Source organism: Chiloscyllium plagiosum, unplaced genomic scaffold (genome assembly GCF_037043375.1).
Source record: "Chiloscyllium plagiosum isolate Xiang-an unplaced genomic scaffold, Cpla_swu_hap1 HiC_scaffold_8, whole genome shotgun sequence".
In the NCBI taxonomy this organism is placed as follows: Eukaryota; Metazoa; Chordata; class Chondrichthyes; order Orectolobiformes; family Hemiscylliidae; genus Chiloscyllium; species Chiloscyllium plagiosum.
The window spans coordinates 7,555,088-7,579,309 of NW_028270146.1; positions in this window are offsets into that span (position 1 = coordinate 7,555,088).

Genomic DNA, 24,222 nt, shown 5'->3' on the forward strand with positions numbered 1-24,222 from the left:
TCAGTGAGATATGCCTGATGTTTTGTCAATGAGATATGCCTGATCTTATTGTCAGTGAGATATGTCTGATGTTATTGTCAGTAAGGTGTGTCTGATGTTATTGTCAGTGCGATATGCCTGATGTTATTGTCAGTGAGTTATGCCTGGTGTTAATGTCAGTGAGATAAACCTGATGTTAATATCAGTGAGATACACCTGATGTTATTGTCAGTGAGATACAGCTGATATTATTGTCAGTGAGATATGCCTAATGTTATTGTTTGTGAGATACAGCTGATCTTATTGTCAGTGAGATTTGCCTGATGTATTTTCAGTGAGATCTGCCTGACATCATTGTATGTGAGGTCTGCCTGATGGTATTGTCAGTGAGATATGCCTGACGGTATTGTCAGTGAGACACACCGTATGTTATTGTCAGTGAGATATGTCTGATGTTATTGTCAGTGAGGTATGCCTGATGTTATTGACAGCGAGGTATGGCTGATGGTATTGTCAGTGAGATATGCCTGATGTTATTGTCGGTGAGGTGTGCCTCATTATTATCAGTGATATATGACTGATGTTAATGTCAATGAGGAATGCCTGATATTATTGCCAGTGAGATATGCCTGATGTTATTGTCAGTGAGATATGCCTGATGTTATTGTTAGTGAGATATGCCTGATGTTATTGTCAGTGAGGTATGTCTGATGTTATTGTCAGTGAGGTATGTCTGATATTATTGTCAGTGAGATATGGCTGATCTCATTGTCAGTGAGATATGCCTGATGTTATTTTCAGTGATGTATGTCTGAGGTTATTGTCAGTGATATTGGCCTGATGTTATTGTAAGTGAGAAATGCCTGATCTTATTGTCAGTGAGATATGCCTGAGGTTATTGTCAGTGAGATATGCCTCATTATTATCAGTGAGATGTGACTGATGTTAATGTCAATGATATATGCCTGATGTTATGGTCAGTGAGGTATGCCTGATATTATTGTCAGTGAGATATGCCTGATCTCATTGTCTGCGAGATATGCCTGATGTTCTTGTCAGTGAGATATGCCTGATGTTATTGTCAGTGAGATATGCCTGATATTATTGTCAGTGAGATATGCCTAATGGTATTGTTAGTGATGTATGTCTGATGTTATTGTCAGTGATATTGGCCTGATGTTATTGTAAGTGAGAAATGCCTTATCTTATCGTCAGTGCGATATGCCTGAGGTTATTGTCAGTGAGATATGCCTCATTATTATCAGTGAGATGTGACTGATGTTAATGTCAATGTGATATGCCTGATGTTATTGTCAGTGAGGTATGTCTGATGTTATTGTCAGTGAGATATGCCTGATCTCATTGTCTGCGAGATATGCCTGATGTTCTTGTCAGTGAGATACACCTGATGTTATTGTCAGTGAGTTACAGCTGATATTATTGTCAGTGAGATATGCCTAATGGTATTGTTAGTGAGATATGCCTGATCTTATTGTCACTGAGATATGGCTGATCTCATTGTCAATGAGGTATGCCTGATGTTATTGTCAGTGAGGTATGTCTGATGTTATTGTCAGTGAGGTATGCCTGATGACATTGTCAGTGAGATATGGTTGACATTATTGACAGTGACAGATGTCTGATGTTATTTTCAGTGAGATTTGCTTGACGTCATTGTGACTGAGGTATGCCTGATATTATTGTCAGTGAGATATGCCTGATGTTATTGTCAGGGAGATACACCTGATGTTACTGTCAGTGAGATATGCCTGATGTTATTGTCAGGGAGATACACCTGATGTTACTGTCAGTGAGATACGCCTGATCTTATTGTCAGTGAGATATGTCTGATGTTATAGTCAGTGAGATATGCCTGATGTTATTGTCAGTGAGGTATGCCTGGTGTTAATGTCAGTGAGATACAGCTGATATTATTGTCAGTGAGATATGCCTAATGTTATTGTTTGTGAGATTAGCCTGATCTTATTGTCAGTGAAATATGCCTCATGTATTTTCGGTGAGATCTGCCTGACATCATTGTATGTGAGGTATGCCTTATGGTATTGTCAGTGAGGTATGCCTGATGGTATTGTCAGTGAGATATGCCTGACGGTATTGTCAGTGAGACACACCTTATGTTATTGTCAGTGAGTTATGTCTGATGTTATTGTCAGTGAGATATGTCTGATGGTATTGTCAGTGAGATATGTCTGATGTTATTGCCAGTGAGATATGACTGATGTTCTTGTCAGTGAGATACACCTGATGTTATTGTCAGTGAGTTACAGCTGATATTATTGTCATTGAGATATGCCGCATGTTATTGTTAGCGAGATATGCCTGATCTTATTGTCACTGAGATATGGCTGATTTCATTGTCAGTGAGATATGCCTGATGTTACTTTCAGTGATGTATGTCTGATGTTATTGTCAGTGATATTGGCCTGATATTATTGTCAGTGAGAAATGCCTGATCTTATTGTCAGTGAGATATGCCTGAGGTTATTGTCAGTGAGAAATGCCTCATTATTATCAATGAGATATGACTGATATTATTGTCAGTGAGATATGCCTGCTGTTATTGTCAGTGAGGTATATCTGATGTTATTGTCAGGGAGATACACCTGATGTTATTGTCAGTGAGGTATGCCCGGTGTTAATGTCGGTGAGATACAGCTGATATTATTGTCTGTGAGATATGCCTAATGTTATTGTTTGTGAGATTAGCCTGATCTTATTGTCAGTGAAATATGCCTCATGTATTTTCAGTGAGATCTGCCTGACATCATTGTATGTGAGGTATGCCTGATGGTATTGTCAGTGAGATATGCCTGACGGTATTGTCAGTGAGACACACCTTATGTTATTGTCAGTGAGATATGTCTGATGGTATTGTCAGTGAGATATGCCTGTTATTACTGTCAGTGAGATACAGCTGATATTATTGTCAGTGAGGTATGCCTGATGTTATTGTCAGTGAGATATGCCTGATGTTATTGTCAGTGAGATATTCCTGATATTATTGTCAGTGAGATATGTCTGATGTTATTGTCAGGGAGATACGCCTGTTGTTACTGTCAGTGAGATACAGCTGATATTATTGTCAGTGAGATATGCCTAATGTTATTGTCAGTGAGATATGCCTGATCTCATTGTCTGCGAGATATGCCTGATGTTCTTGTCAGTGAGATACACCTGATGTTATTGTCAGTGAGTTACAGCTGTTATTATTGTCAGTGACATATACCTAATGGTATTGTTAGTGAGATATGCCTGATCTTATTGTCACTGAGATATGGCTGATCTCATTGTCAATGAGGTAGGCCTGATGTTATTGTCAGTGAGGTATGTCTGATGTTATTGTCAGTGAGATATGCCTAATGGTATTGTTAGTGAGATATGCCTGATCTTATTGTCACTGAGATATGGCTGATCTCATTGTCAATGAGGTAGGCCTGATGTTATTGTCAGTGAGGTATGTCTGATGTTATTGTCAGTGAGATATGCCTAATGGTATTGTTAGTGAGATATGCCTGATCTTATTGTCACTGAGATATGGCTGATCTCATTGTCAATGAGGTATGCCTGATGTTATTGTCAGTGAGGTATGCCTGATGACATTGTCAGTGAGATATGGTTGACGTTATTGACAGTGACAGATGTCTGATGTTATTTTCAGTGAGATTTGCTTGACGTCTTTGTGACTGAGTTATGCCTGATATTATTGTCAGTGAGATACACCTGATGTTACTGTCAGTGAGATATGCCTGATGTTATTGTCAATGAGATATGCCTGATCTTATTGTCAGTGAGATATGTCTGATGTTATTGTCAGTGAGGTGTGTCTGATGTTATTGTCAGTGAGATATGCCTGATCTTATTGTCACTGAGATATGGCTGATCTCATTGTCAGTGCGATATGCCTGATGTTATTGTCAGTGAGTTATGCCTGGTGTTAATGTCAGTGAGATAAACCTGATGTTAATATCAGTGAGATACACCTGATGTTATTGTCAGTGAGATACAGCTGATATTATTGTCAGTGAGATATGCCTAATGTTATTGTTTGTGAGATACAGCTGATCTTATTGTCAGTGAGATATGCCTGATGTATTTTCAGTGAGATCTGCCTGACATCATTGTATGTGAGGTATGCCTGATGGTATTGTCAGTGAGATATGCCTGACGGTATTGTCAGTGAGACACACCTTATGTTATTGTCAGTGAAATATGTCTGATGTTATTGTCAGTGAGGTATGCCTGATGTTATTGTCAGCGAGGTATGGCTGATGGTATTGTCAGTGAGATATGCCTGATGTTATTGTCGGTGAGGTGTGCCTCATTATTATCAGTGAGATATGACTGATGTTAATGCCAGTGAGATATGCCTGATGTTATTGTTAGTGAGATATGCCTGATGGAATTGTCAGTGAGGTATGCCTGATGTTATTGTCAGTGAGGTATGTCTGATATTATTGTCAGTGAGAAATGGTTGACGTTATTGACAGTGAGTTATGTCTGATGTTATTTTCAGTGAGATTTGCTTGACGTCATTTTGAGTGGGTTATGCCTGATGATTTGGTCAGTGAAATATGCCTGATCTTATTGTCACTGAGATATGGCTGATCTCATTGTCAGTGAGTTATGTCTGATGTTATTGTCAGTGAGGTATGCCTGATGTTATTGTCAGTGAGGTATGCCTGATATTATTGTCAGTGAGGTGTGACTGATGTTATTGTCAGGGAGATATGCCTGATGTTATTGTCAATGAGATACGCCTGATCTTATTGTCAGTGAGATATGTCTGATGTTATTGTCAGTGAGGTATGCCTGATGGTATTGTCAGTGAGGTATGGCTGATGTTATTGTCAGTGAGATCTGTCTGATGTTATTGTCAGTGAGGTGTGTCTGATGTTATTGTCAGTGATGTATGTCTGATGTTATTGTCAGTGATATTGGCCTGATGTTATTGTCAGTGAGAAATGCCTGATCTTATTGTCAGTGAGATATGCCTGAGGTTATTGTCAGTGAGATATGCCTCATTATTATCAATGAGATATGACTGATGTGAATGTCAATGAGATATGCCTGATGTTATTGTCAGTGAGGTATGCCTGATGTTATTGTCAGTGAGATATGCCTGATCTCATTGTCTACGAGATATGCCTGATGTTGTCAGTGAGATACACCTGATGTTATTGTCAGTGTGTTACAGCTGATATTATTGTCAGTGACATATACCTAATGGTATTGTTAGTGAGATATGCCTGATCTTATTGTCACTGAGATATGGCTGATCTCATTGTCAATGAGGTATGCCTGATGTTATTGTCAGTGAGGTATGCCTGATGTTATTGTCAGTGAGGTATGCCTGATGACAATGTCAGTGAGATATGGTTGACGTTATTGACAGTGACAGATGTCTGATGTTATTTTCAGTGAGATTTGCTTGACGTCTTTGTGACTGAGTTATGCCTGATATTATTGTCAGTGAGATACACCTGATGTTACTGTCAGTGAGATATGCCTGATGTTATTGTCAGTGAGGTGTGTCTGATGTTATTGTCAGTGCGATATGCCTGATGTTATTGTCAGTGAGTTATGCCTGGTGTTAATGTCAGTGAGATAAACCTGATGTTAATATCAGTGAGATACACCTGATGTTATTGTCAGTGAGATACAGCTGATATTATTGTCAGTGAGATATGCCTGATCTTATTGTCAGTGAGATATGCCTGAGGTTATTGTCAGTGAGATATGCCTCATTATTATCAGTGAGATGTGACTGATGTTAATGTCAATGATATATGCCAGATGTTATGGTCAGTGAGGTATGCCTGATATTATTGTCAGTGAGATATGCCTGATCTCATTGTCTGCGAGATATGCCTGATGTTCTTGTCAGTGAGATACACCTGATGTTATTGTCAGTGAGTTACAGCTGATATTATTGTCAGTGAGATATGCCTAATGGTATTGTTAGTGAGATATGCCTGATCTTATTGTCACTGAGATATGGCTGATCTCATTGTCAATGAGGTATGCCTGATGTTATTGTCAGTGAGGTATGCCTGATGTTATTGTCAGTGAGGTATGCCTGATGACATTGTCAGTGAGATATGGTTGACATTATTGACAGTGACAGATGTCTGATGTTATTTTCAGTGAGATTTGCTTGACGTCATTGTGACTGAGGTATGCGTGATATTATTGTCAGTGAGATATGCCTGATGTTATTGTCAGGGAGATACACCTGATGTTACTGTCAGTGAGATATGCTTGATGTTATTGTCAATGAGATACGCCTGATCTTATTGTCAGTGAGATATGTCTGATGTTATAGTCAGTGAGATATGCCTGATGTTATTGTCAGTGAGGTATGCCTGGTGTTAATGTCAGTGAGATACAGCTGATATTATTGTCAGTGAGATATGCCTAATGTTATTGTTTGTGAGATTAGCCTGATCTTATTGTCAGTGAAATATGCCTCATGTATTTTCAGTGAGATCTGCCTGACATCATTGTATGTGAGGTATGCCTGATGGTATTGTCAGTGAGGTATGCCTGATGGTATTGTCAGTGAGATATGCCTGACGGTATTGTCAGTGAGACACACCTTATGTTATTGTCAGTGAGTTATGTCTGATGTTATTGTCAGTGAGATATGTCTGATGGTATTGTCAGTGAGATATGTCTGATGTTATTGCCAGTGAGATATGACTGATGTTCTTGTCAGTGAGATACACCTGATGTTATTGTCAGTGAGTTACAGCTGATATTATTGTCATTGAGATATGCCTCATGTTATTGTTAGCGAGATATGCCTGATCTTATTGTCACTGAGATATGGCTGATTTCATTGTCAGTGAGATATGCCTGATGTTATTTTCAGTGATGTATGTCTGATGTTATTGTCAGTAATATTGGCCTGATGTTATTGTCAGTGAGAAATGCCTGATCTTATTGTCAGTGAGATATGCCTGAGGTTATTGTCAGTGAGATATGCCTCATTATTATCAATGAGATATGACTGATGTTAATGTCAATGAGATATGCCTGATGTTATTGTCAGTGAGATATGCCTGATCTCATTGTCTGCGAGATATGCCTGATGTTCTTGTCAGTGAGATATGCCTGATATTATTGTCAGTGAGGTGTGTCTGATGTTATTGTCAGTGAGATATGCCTGATGTTATTGTCAGTGAGATAAACCTGATGTTAATATCAGTGAGATACACCTGATGTTATTGTCAGTGAGATACAGCTGATATTATTGTCAGTGAGATATGCCTAATGTTATTGTTTGTGAGATACAGCTGATCTTATTGTCAGTGAGATATGCCTGATGTATTTTCAGTGAGATCTGCCTGACATCATTGTATGTGAGGTATGCCTGATGGTATTGTCAGTGAGATATGCCTGACGGTATTGTCAGTGAGATATGCCTGATGTTATTGTCAGTGAGATATGTCTGATGTTATTGTCAGTGAGGTATGCCTGATGTTATTGTCAGCGAGGTATGGCTGATGGTATTGTCAGTGAGATATGCCTGATGTTATTGTCGGTGAGGTGTGCCTCATTATTATCAGTGAGATATGACTGATGTTAATGTCAGTGAGGAATGCCTGATATTATTGCCAGTGAGATATGCCTGATGGAATTGTCAGTGAGATATGCCTGATGTTATTGTTAGTGAGATATGCCTGATGTTATTGTCAGTGAGGTATGCCTGATGTTATTGTCAGTGAGGTATGTCTGATATTATTGTCAGTGAGATATGGTTGACGTTATTGACAGTGAGTTATGTCTGATGTTATTTTCAGTGAGATTTGCTTGACGTCATTTTGAGTGGGTTATGCCTGATGATTTGGTCAGTGAAATATGCCTGATCTTATTGTCACTGAGATATGGCTGATCTCATTGTCAGTGAGTTATGTCTGATGTTATTGTCAGTGAGGTATGCCTGATGTTATTGTCAGTGAGGTATGCCTGATATTATTGTCAGTGAGGTGTGTCTGATGTTATTGTCAGTGAGTTATGTCTGATGTTATTGTCAGTGAGTTATGTCTGATGTTATTGTCAGTGAGGTATGCCTGATATTATTGTCAGTGAGGTGTGACTGATGTTATTGTCAGGGAGATATGCCTGATGTTATTGTCAGGGAGATACACCTGATGTTAATATCAGTGAGATACACCTGATGTTATTGTCAGTGAGATATGCCTGATGTTATTGTCTGTGAGGTATGCCTGGTGTTAATGTCAGTGAGATACAGCTGATATTATTGTCAGTGAGATATGCCTAATGTTATTGTTTGTGAGATAAGCCTGATCTTATTGTCAGTGAGATATGCCTGATGTATTTTCAGTGAGATCTGCCAGACATCATTGTATGTGAGGTATGCCTGATGGTATTGTCAGTGAGATATGCCTGACGGTATTGTCAGTGAGACACAACTTATGTTATTGTCAGTGAGTTATGCCTGATGTTATTGTCAGTGAGATATGTCTGATGGTATTGTCAGTGAGATATGTCTGATGTTATTGCCAGTGAGATATGACTGATGTTCTTGTCAGTGAGATACACCTGATGTTATTGTCAGTGAGTTACAGCTGATATTATTGTCATTGAGATATGCCTAATGTTATTGTTAGCGAGATATGCCTGATCTTATTGTCACTGAGATATGGCTGATTTCATTGTCAGTGAGATATGCCTGATGTTATTTTCAGTGATGTATGTCTGATGTTATTGTCAGTGATATTGGCCTGATGTTATTGTCAGTGAGAAATGCCTGATCTTATTGTCAGTGAGATATGCCTGAGGTTATTGTCAGTGAGATATGCCTCGTTATTATCAATGAGATATGACTGATGTTAATGTCAATGAGATATGCCTGATGTTATTGTCAGTGAGATATGCCTGATCTCATTGTCTGCGAGATATGCCTGATGTTCTTGTCAGTGAGATACACCTGATGTTATTGTCAGTGAGTTACAGCTGATATTATTGTCAGTGAGATATGCCTAATGGTATTGTTAGTGAGATATGCCTGATCTTATTGTCACTGAGATATGGCTGATCTCATTGTCAATGAGGTATGCCTGATGTTATTGTCAGTGAGGTATGTCTGATGTTATTGTCAGTGAGATATGTCTGATATTATTGTCAGTGAGGTATGTCTGATATTATTGTCAGTGAGGTATGTCTGATATTATTGTCAGTGAGATATGGTTGACGTTATTGACAGTGACATACGTCTGATGTTATTTTCAGTGAGATTTGCTTGACGTCATTTTGAGTGGGTTATGCCTGATGATTTGGTCAGTGAAATATGCCTGATGTTATTGTCAGTGAGTTATGTCTGATGTTATTGTCAGTGAGTTATGTCTGATGTTATTGTCAGTGAGGTATGCCTGATATTATTGTCAGTGAGGTATGCCTGATGGTATTGTCAGTGAGATATGCCTGACGGTATTGTCAGTGAGACACACCGTATGTTATTGTCAGTGAGTTATGTCTGATGTTATTGTCAGTGAGATATGTCTGATGGTATTGTCAGTGAGATATGTCTGATGTTATTGCCAGTGAGATATGACTGATGTTCTTGTCAGTGAGATACACCTGATCTTATTGTCAGTGAGATATGCCTGAGGTTATTGTCAGTGAGATATGCCTCATTATTATCAGTGAGATATGACTGATGTTAATGTCAATGAGATATGCCTGATGTTATTGTCAGTGAGTTATGTCTGATGTTATTGTCAGTGAGGTATGCCTGATATTATTGTCAGTGAGGTGTGTCTGATGTTATTGTCAGTGAGATACACCTGATGTTAATATCAGTGAGATACACCTGATGTTATTGTCAGTGAGATATGCCTGATGTTATTGTCTGTGAGGTATGCCTGGTGTTAATGTCAGTGAGATACAGCTGATATTATTGTCAGTGAGATATGCCTAATGTTATTGTTTGTGAGATTAGCCTGATCTTATTGTCAGTGAGATATGCCTGATGTATTTTCAGTGAGATCTGCCTGACATCATTGTATGTGAGGTATGCCTGATGGTATTGTCAGTGAGATATGCCTGACGGTATTGTCAGTGAGACACACCTTATGTTATTGTCAGTGAGTTATGTCTGATGTTATTGTCAGTGAGATATGTCTGATGGTATTGTCAGTGAGATATGTCTGATGTTATTGCCAGTGAGATATGACTGATGTTCTTGTCAGTGAGATACACCTGATCTTATTGTCAGTGAGATATGCCTCATTATTATCAGTGAGATATGACTGATGTTAATGTCAATGAGATATGCCTGATGTTATTGTCAGTGAGGTATGTCTGATGTTATTGTCAGTGAGATATGCCTGATCTCATTGTCTGCGAGATATGCCTGATGTTCTTGTCAGTGAGATACACCTGATGTTATTGTCAGTGAGTTACAGCTGATATTATTGTCAGTGAGATATGCCTAATGGTATTGTTAGTGAGATATGCCTGATCTTATTGTCACTGAGATATGGCTGATCTCATTGTCAATGAGGTATGCCTGATGTTTTTGTCAGTGAGGTATGCCTGATTACATTGTCAGTGAGATATGGTTGACGTTATTGACAGTGACAGACGTCTGACGTTATTTTCAGTGAGATTTGCTTGACGTCATTGTGACTGAGGTATGCTTGATATTATTGTCAGGGAGATACACCTGATGTTACTGTCAGAGTGATATGCCTGATGTTATTATCAATGAGATACGCCTGATCTTATTGTCAGTGTGAAATGTCTAATGTTATTGTCAGTGAGGTATGGCTGATGTTATTGTCAGTGAGGTATGGCTGATGTTATTATCAGTGAGATATGTCTGATGTTATTGTCAGTGAGGTATGCCTGATATTATTGTCAGTGAGGTGTGTCTGATGTTATTGTCAGTGAGATATGACTGATGTTCTTGTCAGTGAGATACACCTGATGTTATTGTCAGTGAGTTACAGCTGATATTATTGTCATTGAGATATGCCTAATGTTATTGTTAGCGAGATATGCCTGATCTTATTGTCACTGAGATATGGCTGATGTATTTTCAGTGAGATCTGCCAGACATCATTGTATGTGAGGTATGCCTGATGGTATTGTCAGTGAGATATGCCTGACGGTATTGTCAGTGAGACACACCTTATGTTATTGTCAGTGAGTTATGTCTGATGTTATTGTCAGTGAGATATGTTTGATGGTATTGTCAGTGACATATGTCTGATGTCATTGCCAGTGAGATATGACTGATGTTCTTGTCAGTGAGATACACCTGATGTTATTGTCAGTGAGGTACATCTGATATTATTGTCATTGAGATATGCCTAATGTTATTGTTAGCGAGATATGCCTGATCTTATTGTCACTGAGATATGGCTGATCTCATTGTCAGTGAGATATGCCTGATGTTATTTTCAGTGATGTATGTATGATGTTATTGTCAGTGATATTGGCCTGATGTTATTGTAAGTGAGAAATGCCTGATCTTATTGTCAGCGAGATATGCCTGAGGTTATTGTCAGTGAGATATGCCTCATTATTATCAGTGAGATATGACTGATGTTAATGTCAATGAGATATGCCTGATGTTATTGTCAGTGAGGTATGTCTGATGTTATTGTCAGTGAGGTATGTCTGATGTTATTGTCAGTGAGTTACAGCTGATATTATTGTCAGTGAGATATGCCTGATCTCATTGTCTGCGAGATATGCCTGATGTTCTTGTCAGTGAGATACACCTGATGTTATTGTCAGTGAGTTACAGCTGATATTATTGTCAGTGAGATATGCCTAATGGTATTGTTAGTGAGATATGCCTGATCTTATTGTCACTGAGATATGGCTGATCTCATTGTCAATGAGGTATGCCTGATGTTATTGTCAGTGAGGTATGCCTGATGACATTGTCAGTGAGATATGGTTGACGTTATTGACAGTGACAGATGTCTGATGTTATTTTCAGTGAGATTTGCTTGACGTCATTGTGACTGAGTTATGCCTGATATTATTGTCAATGAGATACACCTGATGTTACTGTCAGTGAGATATGCCTGATGTTATTGTCAATGAGATATGCCTGATATTATTGTCAATGAGATACGCCTGATCGTATTGTCAGTGAAATATGTCTGATGTTATTGTCAGTGAGGTATGGCTGATGTTATTGTCAGTGAGGTGTGTCTGATGTTATTGCCAGTGAGATATGACTGATGTTCTTGTCAGTGAGATACTCCTGAAGTTATTGTCAGTGAGTTACAGCTGATATTATTGTCATTGAGATATGCCTAATGTTATTGTTAGCGAGATATGCCTGATCTTATTGTCACTGAGATATGGCTGACCTCATTGTCAGTGAGATATGCCTGATGTTATTTTCAGTGATGTATGTCTGATGTTATTGTCATTGATAATGGCCTGATGTTATTGTAAGTGAGAAATGCCTGATCTTATTGTCAGTGAGATATGCCTGAGGTTATTGTCAGTGAGATATGCCTCATTATTATCAGTGAGATATGCCTGATGTTATTGTCAATGAGATATGCCTGATCTTATTGTCAGTGAGATATGTCTGATGTTATTGTCAGTGAGGTATGCCTGATGGTATTGTCAGTGAGGTATGGCTGATGTTATTGTCAGTGAGATCTGTCTGATGTTATTGTCAGTGAGGTATGCCTGATATTATTGTCAGTGAGGTGTGTCTGATGTTATTGTCAGTGAGATATGCCTGATGTTATTGTCAGTGAGGTATATCTGATGTTATTGTCAGGGAGATACACCTGATGTTAATATCAGTGAGATACACCTGATGTTATTGTCAGTGAGGTATGCCTGGTGTTAATGTCAGTGAGATACAGCTGATATTATTGTCTGTGAGATATGCCTAATGTTATTGTTTGTGAGATTAGCCTGATCTTATTGTCAGTGAAATATGCCTCATATATTTTCAGTGAGATCTGCCTGACATCATTGTATGTGAGGTATGCCTGATGGTATTGTTAGTGAGATATGCCTGATGTTATTGTCAGTGAGACACACCTTATGTTATTGTCAGTGAGTTATGTCTGATGTTATTGTCAGTGAGATATGTCTGATGGTATTGTCAGTGAGATATGCCTGTTATTACTGTCAGTGAGATACAGCTGATATTATTGTCAGTGAGGTATGCCTGATGTTATTGTCAGTGAGATATGCCTGATATTATTGTCAGTGAGATATGTCTGATGTTATTGTCAGGGAGATACCCCTGTTGTTACTGTCAGTGAGATACAGCTGATATTATTGTCAGTGAGATATGCCTAATGTTATTGTTAGTGAGATATGCCTGATCTTATTGTCAGTGAGATATGGCTGATCTCATTGTCAGTGAGGTTTGCCTGATGTTATTGTCAGTGAGGTATGCCTGATGTCATTGTCAGTGAGATATGGTTGACGTTATTGGAAGTGACATACGTCTGATGTTATTTTCAGTGAGCCTTGCCTGACGTCATTGTGAGTGGGTTTTGCCTGACGTTATGGTCAGTGAGATATGCCTGATCTTATTGTCAGGGAGTTATGTCTGATGTTATTGTCAGTGAGGTATGCCTGATATTATTGTCAGTGAGGTGTGTCTGATGTTATTGTCAGTGAGATATGCCTGATGTTATTGTCAGTGTGATATGCCTGATGTTATTGTCAGTGAGGTATGCCTGATGTTATTGTAAGTGAGATATGCCTGATGTTATTGTCAGTGAGATATGTCTCATGTTATTGTCAGTGAGGTATGCCTGATGTTATTGTCAGTGAGGTATGCCTGATGACATTGTCAGTGAGATATGTTGACGTTATTGACAGTGACAGACGTCTGATGTTATTTTCAGTGAGATTTGCTTGACGTCATTGTGACTTAGTTATGCCTGATATTATTGTCAGTGAGATATGCCTGATGTTATTGTCAGTGAGATATGCCTGATGTTATTGTCAGTGAGATATGCCTGATGTTATTGTCAGTGAGGTATGCCTGATATTATTGTCAGTGAGGTGTGTCTGATGTTATTGTCAGTGAGATATGCCTGATGTTATTGTCACTGAGATACACCTGATGTTACTGTCAGTGAGATATGCCTGATGTTATTGTCAATGAGATACGCCTGATCTTATTGTCAGTGAAATATGTCTGATATTATTGTCAGTGAGATATGCCTGATGTTATTGTCACTGAGATACACCTGATGTTACTGTCAGTGAGATATGCCTGATGTTATTGTCAATGAGATACGCCTGATCTTATTGTCACTGAGATATGGCTGATCACATTGTCAGTGAGGTATGCCTGATGTTATTGTCAGTGAGGTATGCCTGATGACAATGTCATTGAGATATGGTTGACGTTATTGACAGTGACAGACGTCTGATGTTATTTTCAGTGAGATTTGCTTGAAGTCATTGTGACTTAGTTATGCCTGATATTATTGTCAGTGAGATATGCCTGAAGTTATTGTCAGTGAGTTACAGCTGATATTATTGTCATTGAGATATGCCTAATGTTATTGTAAGCGAGATATGCCTGATCTTATTGTCACTGAGATATGGCTGACCTCATTGTCAGTGAGATATGCCTGATGTTATTTTCAGTGATGTATGTCTGATGTTATTGTCATTGATAATGGCCTGATGTTATTGTAAGTGAGAAATGCCTGATCTTATTGTCAGTGAGATATGCCTGAGGTTATTGTCAGTGAGGTATGCCTGATGTTATTGTCAGTGAGATATGCCTGATCTCATTGCCTGCGAGATATGCCTGATGTTCTTGTCAGTGAGATACACCTGATGTTATTGTCAGTGAGTTACAGCTGATATTATTGTCAGTGAGATATGCCTAATGGTATTGTTAGTGAGATATGCCTGATCTTATTGTCACTGAGATCTGGCTGATCTCATTGTCAGTGAGGTATGCCTGATGTTATTGTCAGTGAGGTATGCCTGATGACAATGTCATTGAGATATGGTTGACGTTATTGACAGTGACAGACGTCTGATGTTATTTTCAGTGAAATTTGCTTGACGTCATTGTGACTGAGTTATGCCTGATATTATTGTCAGTGAGATATGCCTGCTGTTATTGTCACTGAGATACACCTGATGTTACTGTCAGTGAGATACGCCTGATCTTATTGTCAGTGAGATATGTCTGATGTTATTGTCAGTGAGGTATGCCTGATGGTATTGTCAGTGAGGTATGGCTGATGATATTGTCAGTGAGATCTGTCTGATGTTATTGTCAGTGAGGTATGCCTGATATTATTGTCAGTGAGGTGTGTCTGATGTTATTGTCAGTGAGATATGCCTGATGTTATTGTCAGTGAGGTATATCTGATGTTATTGTCAGGGAGATACACCTGATGTTAATATCAGTGAGATACACCTGATGTTATTGTCAGTGAGGTATGCCTGGTGTTAATGTCAGTGAGATACAGCTGATATTATTGTCTGTGAGATATGCCTAATGTTATTGTTTGTGAGATTAGCCTGATCTTATTGTCAGTGAAATATGCCTCATATATTTTCAGTGAGATCTGCCTGACATCATTGTATGTGAGGTATGCCTGATGGTATTGTTAGTGAGATATGCCTGATGTTATTGTCAGTGAGACACACCTTATGTTATTGTCAGTGAGTTATGTCTGATGTTATTGTCAGTGAGATATGTCTGATGGTATTGTCAGTGAGATATGCCTGTTATTACTGTCAGTGAGATACAGCTGATATTATTGTCAGTGAGGTATGCCTGATGTTATTGTCAGTGAGATATGCCTGATATTATTGTCAGTGAGATATGTCTGATGTTATTGTCAGGGAGATACCCCTGTTGTTACTGTCAGTGAGATACAGCTGATATTATTGTCAGTGAGATATGCCTAATGTTATTGTTAGTGAGATATGCCTGATCTTATTGTCAGTGAGATATGGCTGATCTCATTGTCAGTGAGGTTTGCCTGATGTTATTGTCAGTGAGGTATGCCTGATGTCATTGTCAGTGAGATATGTTGACGTTATTGACAGTGACAGACATCTGATGTTATTTTCAGTGAGATTTGCTTGACGTCATTGTGACTTAGTTATGCCTGATATTATTGTCAGTGAGATACACCTGATGTTATTGTCAGTGAGATACAGCTGATATTATTGTCAGTGAGATATGACTAATGTTATTGTTTGTGAGATTAGCCTGATCTTATTGTCAGTGAGATATGCCTGAGGTTATTTTCAGTGAGATCTGCCTGACATCATTGTATGTGAGGTATGCCTGATGGTATTGTCAGTGAGATATGCCTGACGGTATTGTCAGTGAGATATGCCTGATGTTATTGTCAGTGAGATATGTCTGATGTTATTGTCAGTGAGGTATGCCTGATGTTATTGTCAGTGAGGTATGCCTGATGACATTGTCAGTGAGATATGTTGACGTTATTGACAGTAACAGACGTCTGATGTTATTTTCAGTGAGATTTGCTTGACGTCATTGTGACTTAGTTATGCCTGATATTATTGTCAGTGAGATATGCCTGAAGTTATTGTCAATGAGATACGCCTGATCTTATTGTCAGTGAAATATGTCTGATGTTATTGTCAGTGAGATATGTCTGATGTTATTGTCAGTGAGGTGTGTCTGATGTTATTGTCAGTGAGGTATGTCTGATGTTATTGTCAGTGAGGTATGCCTGATATTATTGTCAGTGAGGTATGCCTGATGTTATTGTCAGTGAGGTATGCCTGATGACATTGTCAGTGAGATATGTTGACGTTATTGACAGTGACAGACGTCTGATGTTATTTTCAGTGAGATTTGCTTGACGTCATTGTGACTTAGTTATGCCTGATATTATTGTCAGTAAGATATGCCTGAAGTTATTGTCAGTGAGTTACAGCTGATATTATTGTCATTGAGATATGCCTAATGTTATTGTTAGCGAGATATGCCTGATCTTATTGTCACTGAGATATGGCTGACCTCATTGTCAGTGAGATATGCCTGATGTTATTTTCAGTGATGTATGTCTGATGTTATTGTCATTGATAATGGCCTGATGTTATTGTAAGTGAGAAATGCCTGATCTTATTGTCAGTGAGATATGCCTGAGGTTATTGTCAGTGAGGTATGCCTGATGTTATTGTCAGTGAGATATGCCTGATCTCATTGTCTGCGAGATATGCCTGATGTTCTTGTCAGTGAGATACACCTGATGTTATTGTCAGTGAGTTACAGCTGATATTATTGTCAGTGAGATATGCCTAATGGTATTGTTAGTGAGATATGCCTGATCTTATTGTCACTGAGATATGGCTGATCTCATTGTCAGTGAGGTATGCCTGATGTTATTGTCAGTGAGGTATGCCTGATGACAATGTCTTTGAGATATGGTTGACGTTATTGACAGTGACAGACGTCTGATGTTATCTTCAGTGAGATTTGCTTGACGTCATTGTGACTGAGTTATGCCTGATATTATTGTCAGTGAGATATGCCTGATGTTATTGTCACTGAGATACACCTGATGTTACTGTCAGTGAGATATGCCTGATGTTATTGTCAATGAGATACGCCTGATCTTATTGTCACTGAGATATGGCTGATCTCATTGTCAGTGAGGTATGCCTGATGTTATTGTCAGTGAGGTATGCCTGATGACAATGTCATTGAGATATGGTTGACGTTATTGACAGTGACAGACGTCTGATGTTATTTTCAGTGAGATTTGCTTGACGTCATTGTGAGTGAGTTATGCCTGACGTTATGGTCAGTGAGATATGCCTGATGTTATTGTCAGGGAGATACACCTGATGTTACTGTCAGTGAGATATGCCTGATATTATTGTCAATGAGATACGCCTGATCGTATTATCAGTGAGATATGGCTGATGTTATTGTCAGTGAGGTATGCCTGATATTATTGTCAGTGAGGTGTGTCTGATCTCATTGTCAGTGAGATATGCCTGATGTTATTGTCAGGGAGATACATCTGATGTTATTGTCAGTGAGATATGCCTGATGTTATTGTCAGTGAGATATGCCTGATGTTATTGTCAGTGAGATATGCCTGGTGTTAATGTCAGTGAGATACACCTGATGTTATTGTCAGTGAGGTATGCCTGATGTTATTGTCAGTGAGATATGTCTGATGTTATTGTCAGTGAGGTATGCCTGATGATATTGTCAGTGAGATTTGCCTGAGGGTATTTTCAGTGAGATATATCTGATGTTATTGTCAGTGAGAAATGCCTGATGTTATTGTCAGTGAGATATGCCTGATGTTATTGTCAGTGAGGTATGCCTGATGGTATTGTCAGTGAGGTATGACTGAAGGTATTGTCAGTAAGGAATGTCTGATGTTATTGTCAGTGTGATGTGCCTGATGTTATTGTCAGTGAGATACGCCTGATGTTATTGTCAGTGAGGTATGGCTGATGTTATTGTCAGTGAGATATGTCTGATGTTATTGTCAGTGAGGTATGCCTGATGGTATTGTCAGTGAGATATGTCTGATGTTATTGTCAGTGAGACATGCCTGACGGCATTGTCAGTGAGATATGCCTGATGTTATTGTCAGTGAGAAATGCCTGATGTTATTGTCAGTCAGATATGCCTGAAGTTATTGTCACTGAGATATGGCTGATCTCATTGTCAGTGAGGTATGTCTGATGTTATTGTCAGTGAGTTATGTCTGATGTTATTGTCAGTGAGGTATGTCTGATGTTATTGTCAGTGAGGTATGTCTGATGTTATTGTCAGTGAGGTATGCCTGATGTTATTGTCAGTGAGGTATGGCTGATGTTATTGTCAGCGAGATTTGTCTGATGTTATTGTCAGTGAGCTGTGCCTGATGTAATTGTCAGTGAGATATGCCTGATGTAATTGTCAGTGAGATATGCCTGATGTCATTGTCAGTGAGGTATGCCTGATGTTATTTTCAGTGAGATACACATGATGTTATTGTCAGGGAGATACAGCTGATATTATTGTCAGTGAGATATGCCTAAGGTTATTGTTAGTGAGATATGCCTGATGTCATTGTCAGTGAGGTATGCCTGATGTCATTGTCAGTGAGGTATGCCTGATGTTATTTTCAGTGAGGTATGCCTGATGTCTTTGTCAGTGAGATATGGTTGACCTTATTGACAGTGACATATGTCTGATGTTATTTTCAGTGAGATTTGCTTGACATCATTGTGAGTGAGTTATGCCTGAATTTATGGTCAGTGAGATATGCCTGATGATATTGTGAGTGAGATATGCCTGATGTTATTGTCAGGGAGATACACCTGATGTTACTGTCAGTGAGATATGCCTGATGTTATTGTCAATGAGATGCGCCTGATCTTAATGTCAGTGAGATATGTCTGATGGTATTGTCAGTGAGTGATGTCTGATGTTATTGTCAGTGAGGTATGGCTGATGTTATTGTCAGTGAGATATGCCTGATGTTATTGTCAGTGAGATATGTCTGATGTTATTGTCAGTGAGGTATGCCTGAGGTTGTTGTCAGTGAGATATGCCGAATATTATTGTCAGTGAGATATGTCTGATGGTATTGTCAGTGAGGTATGTCTGATGTTATTGTCAGTGAGATATGCCTGATGTCATTGTCAGTGAGATATGCCTGATGTTATTGTCAGTGAGATATGTCTGATGTTATTGTCAGTGAGGTATGCCTGAGGTTGTTGTCAGTGAGATATGCCGAATATTATTGTCAGTGAGATATGTCTGATGGTATTGTCACTGAGGTATGTCTGATGTTATTGTCAGTGAGATATGCCTGATGTCATTGTCAGTGAGATATGCCTGATGTTATTGTCAGTGAGATATGCCGAATATTAATGTCAGTGAGATATTCCTGATGTTATTGTCAGTGAGATATGCCTCATGTTATTGTCAGTGAGGCATAGCTGATGTTATTGTCAGTGAGATATTCCTGATGTTATTGTCAGTGAGGTATGGCTGATGTTATTGTCAGTGAGATATGCCTGATGTTATTGTCAGTGAGATATGCCTGATGTTATTGTCAGTGAGATATGTCTGATGTTATTGTCAGTGAGGTATGCCTGATATTATTGTCAGTGATATATGCCTGATGTTATTGTCAGTGAGATATGTCTGATGGTATTGTCAGTGAGGTATGGCTGATGTTATTGTCAGTGAGATATGCCTGATGTTATTGTCAGTGAGATATGTCTGATGTTATTGTCAGTGAGGTATGCCTGATGTTATTGTCAGTGAGATATGCCGAATATTATTGTCAGTGAGATACACCTGATCTCATGGTCAGTGAGATAAGACTCATGTTATTGTCAGTGAGGTATAGCTGATGTTATTGTCAGTGAGATATTCCTGATGTTATTGTCAGTGAGGTATGGCTGATGTTATTGTCAGTGAGATATGCCTGATGTTATTGTCAGTGAGATATGCCTGATCTTTTTGTCAGTGAGATATGCCTGATGTTATTGTCAGTGAGATATGCCTGATGTTATTGTCTGTGAGGTGTGTCTGATGTTATTGTCATTGAGATATGCCTGATGTTATTGTTAGTGAGAAATGCCTGATCTTTTTGTCAGTGAGATATGCCTGATGTTATTGTCAGTGAGATATGCCTGATGTTATTGTCTGTGAGGTATGTCTGATGTTATTGTCATTGAGATATGTCTGATGTTATTGTCGATGAGGTGTGCCTCATATTATTATCAGTGAGATATGACTGATGTTAATGTCAGTGAGGGATGCCTGATATTATTGTCAGTGAGATATGCCTGATGTGATTGTCAGTGAGGTATGCCTGATGTTATTGTCAGTGAGGTATACCTGATGTTATTGTCAGTGAGATATGCCTGGTGTTATTGTCAGTGAGATACACCTGATGTTACTGTCAGTGAGATACAGCTGATATTATTGTCAGTGAGATATGCCTAATGTTATTGTTAGTGAGATATGCCTGATCTTATTGTCACTGAGATATGGCTGGTCTCATTGTCAGTGAGGTATGCCTGATGTTATTGTCAGTGAGGTATGGTTGACGTTATTGACAGTGAGTTATGTCTGATGTTATTGTCAGTGAGAAATGCCTGATGTTTTTGTCAGTGAGATATGCCTTATGTTATTGTCAGTGAGGTATGTCTGATGTTATTGTCAGTGAGGTATGCCTAATGTTATTGTCAGTGAGATATGGCTGGTCTCATTGTCAGTGAGGTATGCCTGATGTCATTGTCAGTGAGATATGGTTGACGTTATTGACAGTGAGTTATGTCTGATGTTATTGTCAGTGAGAAATGCCTGATGTTTTTGTCAGTGAGATATGCCTTATGTTATTGTCAGTGAGGTATGTCTGATGTTATTGTCAGTGAGGTATGCCTGATGTTATTGTCAGTGAGATATGGCTGATGTTATTGTCAGTGAGAAATGCTTGATGTTATTGTCAGTGAGATATGGCTGAAGTTATTGTCAGTGTGATATGGTTGACGTTATTGACAGTGACATACGTCTGAGGTTATTTTCAGTTAGTTTAGCTTGACGACATTATGAGTGAGTTGTGCCTGAAGTTATGGTCACTGAGATATGCCTGATGTTATTGTCAATGAGATACGCCTGATGTTATTGTCAGTGAGGTTTGGCTGATGTTATTGTCAGTGAGTTATGTCTGATGTTATTGTCAATGAGATATGTCTGATGTTATTGTCAGTCAGATATGCCTGATGTTATTGCCAGTGAGGTATGTCTGATGTTATTGTCAGTGAGATACAGCTGATATTATTGTCAGTGAGATATGCCTGATCTTATTGTCAGTGAAGTATGCCTGATGTCATTGTCAGTAAGATATGGTTGACGTTATTGACAGTGACATACGTCTGATGTTATTTTCATGGAGATTTGCCTGACGCCATTGTCAGTGAGGTATGCCTGATGTTATGGTCAGTGTGATATGCCTGATGTTATTGTCAGTGAGGTGTGTCTGATGTTATTGTCAGGGAGATACACCTGATGTTACTGTCAGTGAGATATGCCTGATGTTTTTTTCAGTGAGGTATGCCTGGTGTTAATGTCAGTGAGATACACCTGATGTTAATATCAGTGAGATACACCTGCTGTTATTGTCAGTGAGATATGCCTAATGTTATTGTTTGTGAGATGAGCCTGATCTTATTGTCAGTGAGATATGCCTGATGTATTTTCAGTGGGATCTGCCTGACATTATTGTGAGTGAGGTATGCCTGATGGTATTGTCAGTGAGACACACCTGATGTTATTGTCAGTGGGATATGCCTGATGTTATTGTCAGTGAGGTATGCCTGTTGTTATTGTCAGTGAGATATGCCTGATGGTATTGTCAGTGTGATATGTCTGATGTTATTGTCAGTGAGATATGTCTGACGTTAATATCAGTGTGATATTCCTGATGTTATTGTCAGTGAGACATGCCTGATGTTATTGTCAGTGACGTATGTCTGATGTTTTTGTCAGTGAGATATGCCTGATGTTATTGTCAGTGAGGTATGCCTGATGTTAATGTCAGTGAGGTATGCCTGACATTAATGTCAGTTAGGTATGCCTGATGTTATTGTCAGTGACGTATGTCTGATGTTATTGTCAGTGAGGTATGTCTGATGTTATTGTCAGTGAGATATGCCTGACGTTAATGTCAGTGAGGTATGCCTGACATTAATGTCAGTGAGGTATGCCTGATGTTATTGTCAGTGAGTTATGTCTGATGTTATTGTCAGTGAGGTATGTCTGATGTTATTGTCAATGAGATATGCCTGACGTTAATGTCAGTGAGGTATGCCTGACATTAATGTCAGTGAGGTATGCCTCATGTTATTATCAGTGATGTATGTCTGATGTTATTGTCAGTGAGGTATGTCTGATGTTATTGTCAGTGAGATATGCCTGACGTTAATGTCAGTGAGGTATGCCTGACATTAATGTCAGTGAGGTATGCTTCATGTTATTGTCAGTGAGGTATGCCTTTGTCCGGTTTTGTGGAGGGGAGTGCTGTTTCTCCCAGAAACCACCCCACTGTGCGTTCGTTATCTCCAGCCTCCCCTGACTGTGTGTGTGATTCTGGGGTCAGGGTGATGGCCTAGTTGTGTTAATCCTGAGGCTGAATTTGGGGAGCATGAGTTTGAATCCTGTCTCAGCAGACGAATGAATTTGAATTCAACAACTATCGGGAGTTAAGAGTTAGATGACGACCATAAATCCAGTGTTGATTGTTGTAAAAACACATCTGGGTCATTAATATCGTTTATGAAAGGCAATCTCACATCCTTACCTGGTCTGGCCTTCATGTGACTCCAGACCGTCAGCAATGTGGTTGACTCTTACCTGCCCTCTGGGCAATTAGGAATAGGCAATAAATACTGACCTCGTCAGTAAAGTCCTCATCCTGTGCATAAATAAAACAAATAATCATGTGTCTGTCTGCACTCACTGTTCATAAATGTATTGACTATGTGCAAATACCTGTAGCCCTGCACGAACCATTCTGTCTCTCACTGGCCTATGTGACATCATTGCTGGCCAACCCTCCTAATCCCACGTGTACTTTAAGCTTTCTTTAGCCTACTCCTATTGGACCAATCAGAGCCTCCTCGACACCCAATCAGCACACGGTTTCTCCTGCAGTAGACGTTGTTGTTCCCATTGGAGTTTGGAACTCTTGTTTCTGTCCTGACGAGAGCAAGATGAAATGTTTCAGTGACACATCCCCCTGTTTGCAGCAATAATCCATTTTTATTTCAAGCAAAGCATCTTCCTGAAGATAGTTTATCTCAGCGTAGTAAAGTGTTGATTACTAATTTCACACAGTTTAGTTTCAACTCACAAGGCTTCAGCTTAATGAATGCATTATTATATCAAATTATTTTCGCATTGATAACTCATTAAGGAAAGGAATGATTCTAACATCTAAACAAACCATCTGACTGATTTTGGGAGTAAATATGGAAGTGTAAAAGTATGACTCTGTTACACCATTGCCTTTGAGTCAGGGAATGCTTGGTTCAAACTTCAGTGACTTCATGTTCTAATTCAGACAGACACTCCTGGGGCTAACCATTAACCAGACCATATCAATACAACAGCTTCATGACAATCTCAGAGGCTAGGAATCCTGATTCTCCTCCTGACTCTCCAAAGTTTGTCCATCATCTTCAAGTTAAGATTGTGTCAGAGTCATAAAAGTT